The 9,999-nt window shown below is 42.6% G+C and overlaps 1 long non-coding RNA gene across 1 annotated transcript; it reads left to right on the forward strand.

Annotated features, from left to right (window-relative positions):
* Window positions 1-6,588: 6,588 nt before the first annotated feature.
* Window positions 6,589-8,414, forward strand: LOC143121125 (uncharacterized). Its single transcript, XR_012986414.1, has 4 exons — window positions 6,589-6,946; window positions 7,587-7,654; window positions 7,899-8,009; window positions 8,140-8,414. It is a non-coding gene; the product is annotated as an uncharacterized LOC143121125 (long non-coding RNA).
* Window positions 8,415-9,999: the final 1,585 nt, after the last annotated feature.

The following is a 9,999-nucleotide window of genomic DNA, read 5'->3' on the forward strand; positions in this document are numbered from 1 at the left end:
TATGTCTGTATGAGGGCATTCAAGTAGGTGGGAGCAGAACCGACCACTTTGAAGGCAAGGGTTAGAGCCTTGAATTTGATGTGGGCCGCCATAGGTAGCCAGTGTAGCTGGATGAGGTAGCGGGGTAACATGTGCCCTTTTGGGTTGGTTGTAGACCAGGCGTGCCGCCGCGTTCTGGATCATCTGAAGGGGTTTCACTGCGCAGGCTGGGAGACCTGTCAGGAGGGCGTTGCAGTAGTCGAGTCGTGAGATGACTATCGCCTGAACCACGAGTTGGGTAGCATCTTGAGTCAAGTAAGTCCTGATTTTCCGTATGTTGTAGAGTGCAAAACGGCATGACCAGGCGACTGAGGCAACATGATCTGAGAAGTTCAGTTGGTTGTCGAGAACAACTCCTAGATTTCTTGCAGTCCTGGTAGGTGAAACAGACAGGGAGTCAAATTTGATGTTGATGTCGTGGTGTATGGTAGGTTTAGCTGGGAGGACCAGCAGTTCAGTCTTTGAGAGGTTCAGCTGGAGGTGGTGTGCCTTCATCCATGTAGCTATGTCTGAGAGGCAGTCCGAGATCCGTGCTGAAACCAAGGGGTCATCAGGTGGAAAGGACAGATAGAGCTGTGTGTCGTCTGCATAGCAGTGGTATGAGAAGCCATGCGAACGGATAATCTGTCCCAAGGAGGTAGTGTAGATAGCAAAGAGAAGGGGGCCCAGCACTGAGCCCTGGGGGACCCCTATGGTGAGATGCAGATAGTTGACCAAGCCATGATACGTTAAACGAGCGTCCTGTGAGGTAGGATTCAAACCAGGAGAGAGCAGAACCGGAGATTCCCATGTTAGCGAGTATAGAGAGAAGGATGCGGTGATTAACCGTGTCAAAGGCAGCCGATAAGTCAAGCAGAATGAGTACTGATGACCGAGCGGTCGCCCTGGCTTCTTTTAAGGCTTCTGTTACAGACAGCAGAGCCGTTTCGGTAAAGTGGCCGCTTTTGAATCCAGACTGATTTGGATCCAGAAGGTTGTTCTGTGAAAGGAAGTCAGAGACCTGTTTGGAGACTGCTCGTTCAATGCCTTTGGATAGTAAAGGCAGGAGTGAGACAGGGCGGTAGTTCTCGACTTGAGCAGGGTTGAGAGAAGGTTTCTTAAGTAACGGTGTTACCCGGGCCATTTTGAACGCTGTTGGAAATGTGCCAGAGGTTAGCGAGGCATTGATCACATGTGTGATAGCTGGTGTGATGGTCGGGCTGATGGACTGAAGTAGGCTCGTAGGTATAGGGTCCAGCGAGCATGTGGTAGGACGGCTGCATGTCAGGAGTCTAGATACTTCACTCTCGGAGAGAGGCGCGAATGCTGAAAAAGATGTTTCAGCAGCCCCTAGAGGTTGTAGGAGTGCGGTATCCGAGTCGGATGCGTTGTGTGGGCATGTAGAGAATTGACTGCTGATTGCCGCCACTTTGTTTGTAAAAAATGAGGCGAGGGTGTCCGCTGTAAGGCTGGATGGAGGAGGAGGCAGCTGAGGGTTGAGTAGCAATTTGAAGGTTGAGAAAAGCTTTCGAGTGTCTGTAGCGCTGTTGATTTTGTCATTGTAGAAAGCCGTCTTAGCAGCAGTGATGCTGGCTGAGAAGGAGGTCAGGAGTGTCTGGTAGTTTTTGAGGTCATCAGTTAGTTTGGATTTGTGCCATTTCCTCTCCGCGGCTCTGAGTTTGGTGCGCTGCGACCGGAGGGTATCATTTAGCCATGGATGAGAGTGTTTGGATCGAGCTGGCCTTGTGGTAAGAGGGCACAGCTCGTCTAGACACGAGCTCAGTGTGGAGCAGAGCAAGTCTGTGGCCTCATTAACCTCCAGAGAGGAGAAGGTGTTGAGTGGAGGTAGACCAGAGGCAACCACAGAGGAAAGGTGCGTTGGAGACAGGTTCCGGATGTTGCGGCGGAACGTGACGATTGGCTGAGGAGCCGGAGGCTGTTCTGTCAGGCTGACGTTGAACTGGATGAAGAAGTGGTCAGAAAGATGGAGAGGCGTCACCATGAGGGTGTTTGTGCTGCAGTTCCGAGTGAGGATCAAGTCAAGCTCTTTGCCAGCTTTGTGAGTAGGTGGGCTTTGAGGAGTGGATCAGGGCCAAAAAGTCCGCGGAGCCTGGGGCATCTAAGTGGATGTTCATATCGCCGAGAACGAGAAGCGGACAGTCATGCTCAGGGATGGAGGACAGCAGAATGTCAAGTTCGTCCGTAAAGTCGCCTAGTTGGCCTGGAGGGCGGTAGATGACCAGCACGTAGAGTTTTGCTGGGGCAATCACTGTGATGGCATGGAATTCAAATGAGACGTATTTGTTTGAAGGCAGTAGTGGGGTGAATTTCCATTTGTTGGAGATCAGCAGGCCCGTCCCACCTCCTCGTCCAGATGGGCGAGGGGTGTGGGAGAGGGTAAAGTTAGTGGAGAGTGCAGCCGGGGTGGCAGTGTTCTCCGGTGTGATCCAAGTCTCCGTGAGAGCAAGGAGTTCCAACGAAAGGTGGTTGGCATAGGCAGCTATGAAGTCTGTTTTGTTGACTGCGGATTGACAGTTCCACAAGCCCATGGAGAAGGAGGTTTCTGTAGGTGAGGGCCGTTTAAGTTGCTGGAGGTTAAGCAGGTTTCTGCCCCTTTTGGCATGATGCCGTTTTCTGCGATGGCCGGTGATAACAGATATGGCGGAGTGGCACATTTTTCTCGGCGCCTGTGCTCGGTGAACTTGCACAGGTAAACTTGCTCGTCTTGACCGCGTCCGTCTTACACGAGTACCGCTGAAACGAGGGCTTACGCTGACGCTTCAGCAACAGCCTCTATTGTTATGCTGACAGGAATTGTATGCAGCTGTCCTCGTGTCTCACTAATGATGAATCAGCGTAGACCGCCCTCTGACGTTCGCACAGCTTAGATTGTTCAAAAGGGTGTTAATTACTGTCAACTGAAAGTCCGCTCGCTCACACCGACCGAAACTCGCAGTTTCAAGTAGCCTCCTCCCTCAGCTGTTCCCAAACGCCCAGAGTCCAATTCTAAACAATTGGAGAGTAGGGCTGTCACTTTACGTTCGAAAATCGATTGCACAATCGATTGGACCAAACAACACAAGTTTCGAAAACTAAAATAGGGAATCGATTTTAACCAAATATTTACACTATTCATTTTAAACGAAATAAACAAATAAAAAAGATAGATGTAACAAAATTCACAAACAAGAATATAAGAATATAAAAGAATTCCGAAGTGCAGTAAGCATTGCGAAAGCTAAAAAGAAAATTCCCACCAAGTTTACGCACCGGGAACAGCTGTTTCAATCAGCTGCTGTGCTGCTCGTGTTTTGCCAAAAAATGGAGGACAACGCGATCAACCTGTGCGACATGTAGAGAGACGAGTGATAGGCCCTAATAACTTGAGGAGTTCGATGTGGAAGTACTTTTTTGGATTTTTGGTATATCAAACTATGGAGAAGAACAAAGCAGTAGGCTACGCAAACTGTGCAATCGAGTTCTACGTAGGCGAAATTTGTTTGACATTTCTAATCGTAAACACAGACACAGCTACGTTGAAGCCTGCAGTCATGTCACTGATGTAATGGCAGTCCACTCGGCTTACTGGTTTTCGAGAATGTTGCACTTCTGTTTGTCATTGTGCACGAAACTTCACGCCAATAAATCATCAGAAATATTGCTGGCTTGCGTCTACAAGCGCCCTCTTTACGTTCGTCCTAATGCCTGTTAGTTGTTTGTGGATTGGCCTATATTTGGCGTTGAAAATGGAAACGTCTTTAGACATAAAAAATCGATTTTACAATCGATTCAATGAACACATGTCTCAAAAATCGAACAGGATTTTTTCACAAAAGTGACAGCCCTATTGGAGAGGATTGGCCAGTAGTAGCCTATGTGTTCTTCCTTTCTCTCTCCCAACTCACTGCAGTTGTTGTCTGATTACCTGAGAGGTGACAATATATGCACATAGTACATTATATATTAAAATATTTAAATAGCTTAGTCTAACTTTGAAAGAAATATTGAAGGGAATCAGTCCAGTGCATATGTCTTTGGCAAGTAGCCTAGGCTACTACAGACACAGGTGAAGAACAGTCAGCCTCAGCCAGTAAGCACAACCAAATATGTATACAGCCAGCTTCAAAAGCAAGCAGCCCAGACCCTAAAAGGTAATTCACATACAATTATTTTTCTTTCGCCAAAATATATTTGGTAACTTCTGTAGACATCCAAAATGGGGTGGGGGTTACAATTAGTAGAAATTTTTTTTTGCATAAAACAGTTTTAAGTTGTCGTATATATCTTTTTGCCGTGGTATAGTCTTAATTTTTGCATTTAGATGTCTTGAAAGGGTCTTACAAGTCTTTAAATTTGCACTTGGAAAATGTGCAGATACCCTGTGTTTTACTTCGGTCTGTCGTTCTCGTTAAGTCAGTCACTCGTTCTTGGCTAGATATGTCACTCGTTCTTGGCTGTATACTACTCTATTTACCTTCAATATATCAATTTAATGCCAAGGTGAATGAACACATTAGCTACTGCTGTTTTGTCTAAAAGTACACATAATCATGAAGTTGCAGCTATAGCCTATATTTGCAGTGTTGTGTTGACCGTTTGCAGAAACGAGGAGCTGAGAACCTGCATTCCATGATTCACCGCTGAACTACGTTGTACCAGAGTCCGTCTACTTCCCGTCTTCCTATTAGACATTCTCTGGTTGTACCGGAAATTCGAATGAACGATTCAGAATGAATCATCTTGGCGAAATGAACGATGCGAACTGTGTCATGAGAACGAACGATAAAATTCACCTCTAGTTGCTAGACTACCCTGGCTGCAAATTACATTTGCTGCCACTAGGGTGCGTCTAGATTTCAAGGTTAACAATTAGCTCCTTTCTCAGGTGTTTTTTCATGGGGATCTTTTTGAGGTGTCATTTACATTTCATCATGTGAAGGACTGACATACACATGAGGCTTTTAAATCACCATATGCCAACTTGGCTGTTCATGTAAAATTGCATTTTAGGTATGTACTTGCAAGGTAGACTACCTAATGTAGGCTACTGTTTATTTAGTCCACACAGGAAGGTGCATTTGTTTGTTATTAACATTGCAAGATTCTTTCTTAGAGATAGGTAGCATCGTGCTCTCACAACGACACTACCATCTACTACATTGAAGACTATACAAAAAGAACATACAGGTAATAATTTAATTAAACAATTTACAAAATATTCACTGAACAAATGCTGATGTGGAACATGAAAATTTAGCTAAAAATGCAATGCAATCAAGCATTTTGGACGATATATTGGCACAAGCTGGCAGAATATAGCCTCGTGAGACCATCCTGATCTCGCGAGCTTCAGGGTTTCACTCGCAGATCAGTCTGGATACTTTCCGTTAAAGAAAATTTGGAGCAGTTCACCAAACGAACGTCCAATCAGCGTTGGCTTTGAGGCGGGTTGAGGTGTGACGCAACGAACAACATGACGGCATCCACAGAGATGAGCATAGCTATCGCGCAAGTTTTATTCAAATTAGAAAGTATTCCTGGGTAAACTGTGAAGCTATGAGTCTCAGCCATGCAGCTGGGAGGAATGAACGACACAGACATCCTCCACGGCTGATTCCAGTTCATAATGGAGGAATATACTATCTTCAGAAGTGTAGGGCCTACCGTGAAAACTTGATGGGAATTGTCGTTGATTTGGTTCATAAATGGTAAGTTAAAACATCTTAACGTTTGTCACGTTACCTAACTTAATTGTATGTTAAACGGCATTAGAAGAATACTTTGTTCATCTAATTGGTTGATTTGGCCCGTCGATAAGCAACAAAGGTGGTGATAGACAGATGGTTTATCCAATCAGCTAACCAGTATGTCCGCCCCTTCCCAAAAGTTCTTCAATGAAAAGTTCCCAGATGGATATGCGGAGCAAATCCATCTGGCGGAGTCAGGTTAGGCAGAATAGGCAACAGGCCGATGTGCGTTTTATTTGGAGACTGTTTTGCGAGACAGAGACTGAGTTTGCTGCTGATATTCTGGGGATAGGCTACAACATAGCCAATGTAGGACTTTAGCCTTTTAATATATTTGCTGCATTGGATCAGTCTTTCTAGAACAGGCAAGAGCTTTCACCCATATACATTAAAACAACCAGCGGATGGTGGGCGGGTGCGGTTTTGAAAATTGGTCAAAAAACTTTGGTGCTAAAGGATGGCGGATGGATGATAAGTTTTGCTATGCAGTTATGGTTGAAATAATAGCCCATCAGCGCATTTCTAGTGTGTGTGCCTCTCTCTCGCTCAGAGGGGAGGGGGAGGCTGAGGGGTCGATCAATCATGGATTCTAAACTCTGTGGTGGATAGCATCTACAATTAGGTGTTAATAAATATTACTACGCTAGGTCGAAATACTCCCAAGTGCTATTGCGCCACACATTGTAGTTATCCTGTTTATTCACTTGGAAAATCGCCACGTTTCATGTTGTGTGACGGTACACATTTTTATGAACTACTCGTGCAACTGTATTTAAGTAGGGAAAACGTGGATGTTTTTGATTACTTCCATCTACACTCTCAAAAATAGGGGTACGGTTGGGGTACATTTTTGTTCTTTTAGGTACAACTTTTGACCCTGTACCTTAAAGGGAACAAAATTGAGCCCCTAAAGTACTAATATGTACCGTTCCTGGATCATTAATGTACCTTTTCGCAAAGGGACCATATTTGTACCTAAGGGTACAAAAAGTACATGGCCTGTCACTCAAAAGTTGTTGGGGGAGGAGATTCGGGACGGGAGCAACCGTTATTTTCCCCCTCAACTTTGTTCATCTCACTCACCAAGAAATGGAGCAACTTTCAGTGAGGAGCTTGGTGTGAGAAAACACATGTGCAGGATGGAATAATCTTTGTGGAAGAGGAGGCAAAGCTATTCAGAGGTAAGGTGTAGTTGTAATTTATCGAAATTTGGTTTGTACATTGTAAATAGCCTACTGTTACAGTAATGGAGTCAGATTGTTGGCTTAAAGGCTAACATTAGCATTCGCTAGCAACTTAGCCTAGGTTAGCTATGAATTCAGATATTTTTAAATGGAGTTCAAACTCCTTCAATAATGCATGACTATCGTGATAAATGGTAAGGAAATTATTTGTGTGTGTGTTTTATCTACTATTTCCCATGTCAATGTTAAGTTTTTGTGGAAGCCATTAAAGCCAACTTTCACTAGCAATCATTATCCTAACTAGCTTAGCCCATAGATATATGAGCATATCCTAGCACTGTTAGCCATACATACTTGCTAACTTCCCTGAAAGGCTGGTTTAATATCAACGGTAGTGCAGGTGAAAGAAGCCTGGTAAGTGCATACATGCAGTAAGCATGATCACTCTCAACACTGTCATTTTGTTTAGGTGAAAATTAATTAGTTGAGTTGCCTATGTTCACCAGAACATCCTGGTTGTCATTGCTTATCTAGTTAGAAGCTAGAGGGAGCAACTCAGAACCATTCTATAATGTTATAAAGTTACTCAGAGCTTGATAATGGTCTAAAGTAAATCTAACGTTAATCCTTCTCACAGATACCCACCAAGGCAGAACATGGCCACTTGGAAGTAAGCTTACCTTTCCTAAAGGATCTAATGGCTACGTAAGTTACCCAACTTGGTGTTTTTTTTGTAATGGTATTTTTCTTATTGATGTTAAATACATATAGAAAAGTATTGCATAATAAATTATGCAAATTATAATAATACAGACAACTTTTAGATTTTTTTTTTTGTCCAATAGCAATTTATATATTGGTTAAGATTATCTTTGTGCTATTTCATTGTTGTGTCATTTTGTTTAATTATATTATTCTATTGCATGGCATTTGTCTCTCAAACACATAGTGGAGCAGGCAGCTTTTGTTCATGAAGATACGGTGAAAAGGAGTAAGGAGAAGTTTGGGAGAGTCAGCCGGTCCATGGAACTTGTAATGAATCAACGCTGATCTATGCCAGGTGAGCAGATTCATATAGTTACATACATGTATTAGACAAGGTATTTTACACAATCTGTCTGAGGCTATTTATTTGTGTGGTTGAAAAAAATCTTATTCTGAGGTTTGTGTTTGCATTTTGCTTCCAACAGATGTAAAACCCCTGCTGTCATTGGTGAGGCTACCACTGCTATTGAAAATATGTGAACGTCCTGTAGATCAAGTAAGGTTCCAGTCTAAGTCAAAGTGGATATATGCAGAGGAACAGAAGTTGAAGAGGGGGAAAACAGCAGCCTCTACTGCTGTTGACCTTTACTTAGCACACTCTCCTGAAGAATATGTTGGATTTCTGCCAGTTTTTGAAATTGAACTTTGGTGCATTTTGAGACTCTTGCCTTTTTAGTGGCTCGCCTCATGATTGGAAGGATTGGAGTGTGTTTTCTGATTGATTGATTTATTGGTGAGGTAATGAACATTGTAACAATATATTGTACATTTTTACAGGCTTGCTAATATTTCCCAAAGGCTTGCACATTGTTTTCTGAGATACTACTCTAAAATGTCGCTATATGACTCATTACATCACACATATCGTTCACTCAATTCTATGGTGTATGCACTGTGAATGAGATCTAAGATCATAGCTACTAAGTTACTGCAAGGACTTTGTTAATTTTGCAACGTGTAATGGTTATGGCAAGCAGATACTGTATTTTCATCACTGTCACATACACGAGTATTAACATGAACTTGAAAGCATACAAGGTTTGTTGGAGTAATTACTAGCTCAAATATTGGTATTTTATAGATCATATAAAGGTGTTATTAGTGCTATCGTGCAAATTAATATATTTTTTTCCTTCTGCGTATAAACACAATGTGGCTATTCAGGCAAAATATTGTAAACCAAAGTGTTTTATTATTTACACTTACATTAAGAGTCATAACATGTTTTACGTGAATATGTATATTGATATGGATATAAGATATTTTGATGTTTTGATATGAATGTGTTTTTAATATGAACATGTTAACATTTATTGTACCTGTATTCATGTGAAGTATTGTGTGTAATATCCCCCCAGAATAAACATTTAAATGTACTTATTGGTTGTGCATATATTTTAGTTATACCACCTTAAATTTTCACTGGGGTTGTACCCTTGAAGTACAGAATAGTACCTTTTAAGGGTACTATGTGATAATGATATATACAGGTACATTTTAGTCATTGCAGGTACACAAGTGTACCTTGATGGGTACAGATGGCTAGGGTACACAAATGTACCTGCATTCATAGGTACAGTATTGTACTTCAAAAGGGTACTGCCCCAGCGACAAGCATTTGTACCGACTTAGGTACACACTGGTACTTCCATTTCTTAGAGTGTATGGCTACGTCTGAGCCCGCTAGCATAGCAACATGCTAACACATTTGCGCCGCGCACCAGAGTGTTTGAGTGCACGTACCGACACGGGAGAGGTATGACTCAACTCGTGAAAGTTAAAGGAATTATCCGGAGTAAAATGCACTTTAGATCGATTTCCGGATGATTGGGGATACATACGTTGAGTTGACATTAAAAATTATGTCATTCGGATGTGTTTTGAGAAAGTTCGATTGTACCGTTTTCAGTCACAACTCGTAGCCTGGAAGTCAATTGTGCCGCTTCAAAACGCTATTTTTGTACCTCTTCTACAGTTCCAAACAACATAACACTTACGTGGTAGTGAGCAGAGGGTCCCTAAAGCCAAACCGAAGTATCCCGAGGTCTTTATGTGGTCGAATAGAGAGTCCAGAATGAATTTCATCAAGCCAGTACCTTTACAGAAATGTTGCCATCTTTGCCGCCACCTTGAGGGGAAAGTCCGTAGGAGTCTTATTGCTGAGTGTGTAACACGCTCTGGAAATTCACAATTTCGTCGCCGTTTAAAAAAAAAAAAAAAACATAGTCCAGTATTTCTTTCGAAATTGAAATGAAGTTGTATGGACTGGACTATGTTTTTTTTTT

The sequence above is a fragment of the Alosa pseudoharengus genome, unplaced genomic scaffold (genome assembly GCF_046254945.1).
Source record: "Alosa pseudoharengus isolate Yale_2024_CS ecotype anadromous, Long Island Sound unplaced genomic scaffold, YU_APseudo_1.1 YU_APseudo_1.1_scf_13, whole genome shotgun sequence".
In the NCBI taxonomy this organism is placed as follows: Eukaryota; Metazoa; Chordata; class Actinopteri; order Clupeiformes; family Clupeidae; genus Alosa; species Alosa pseudoharengus.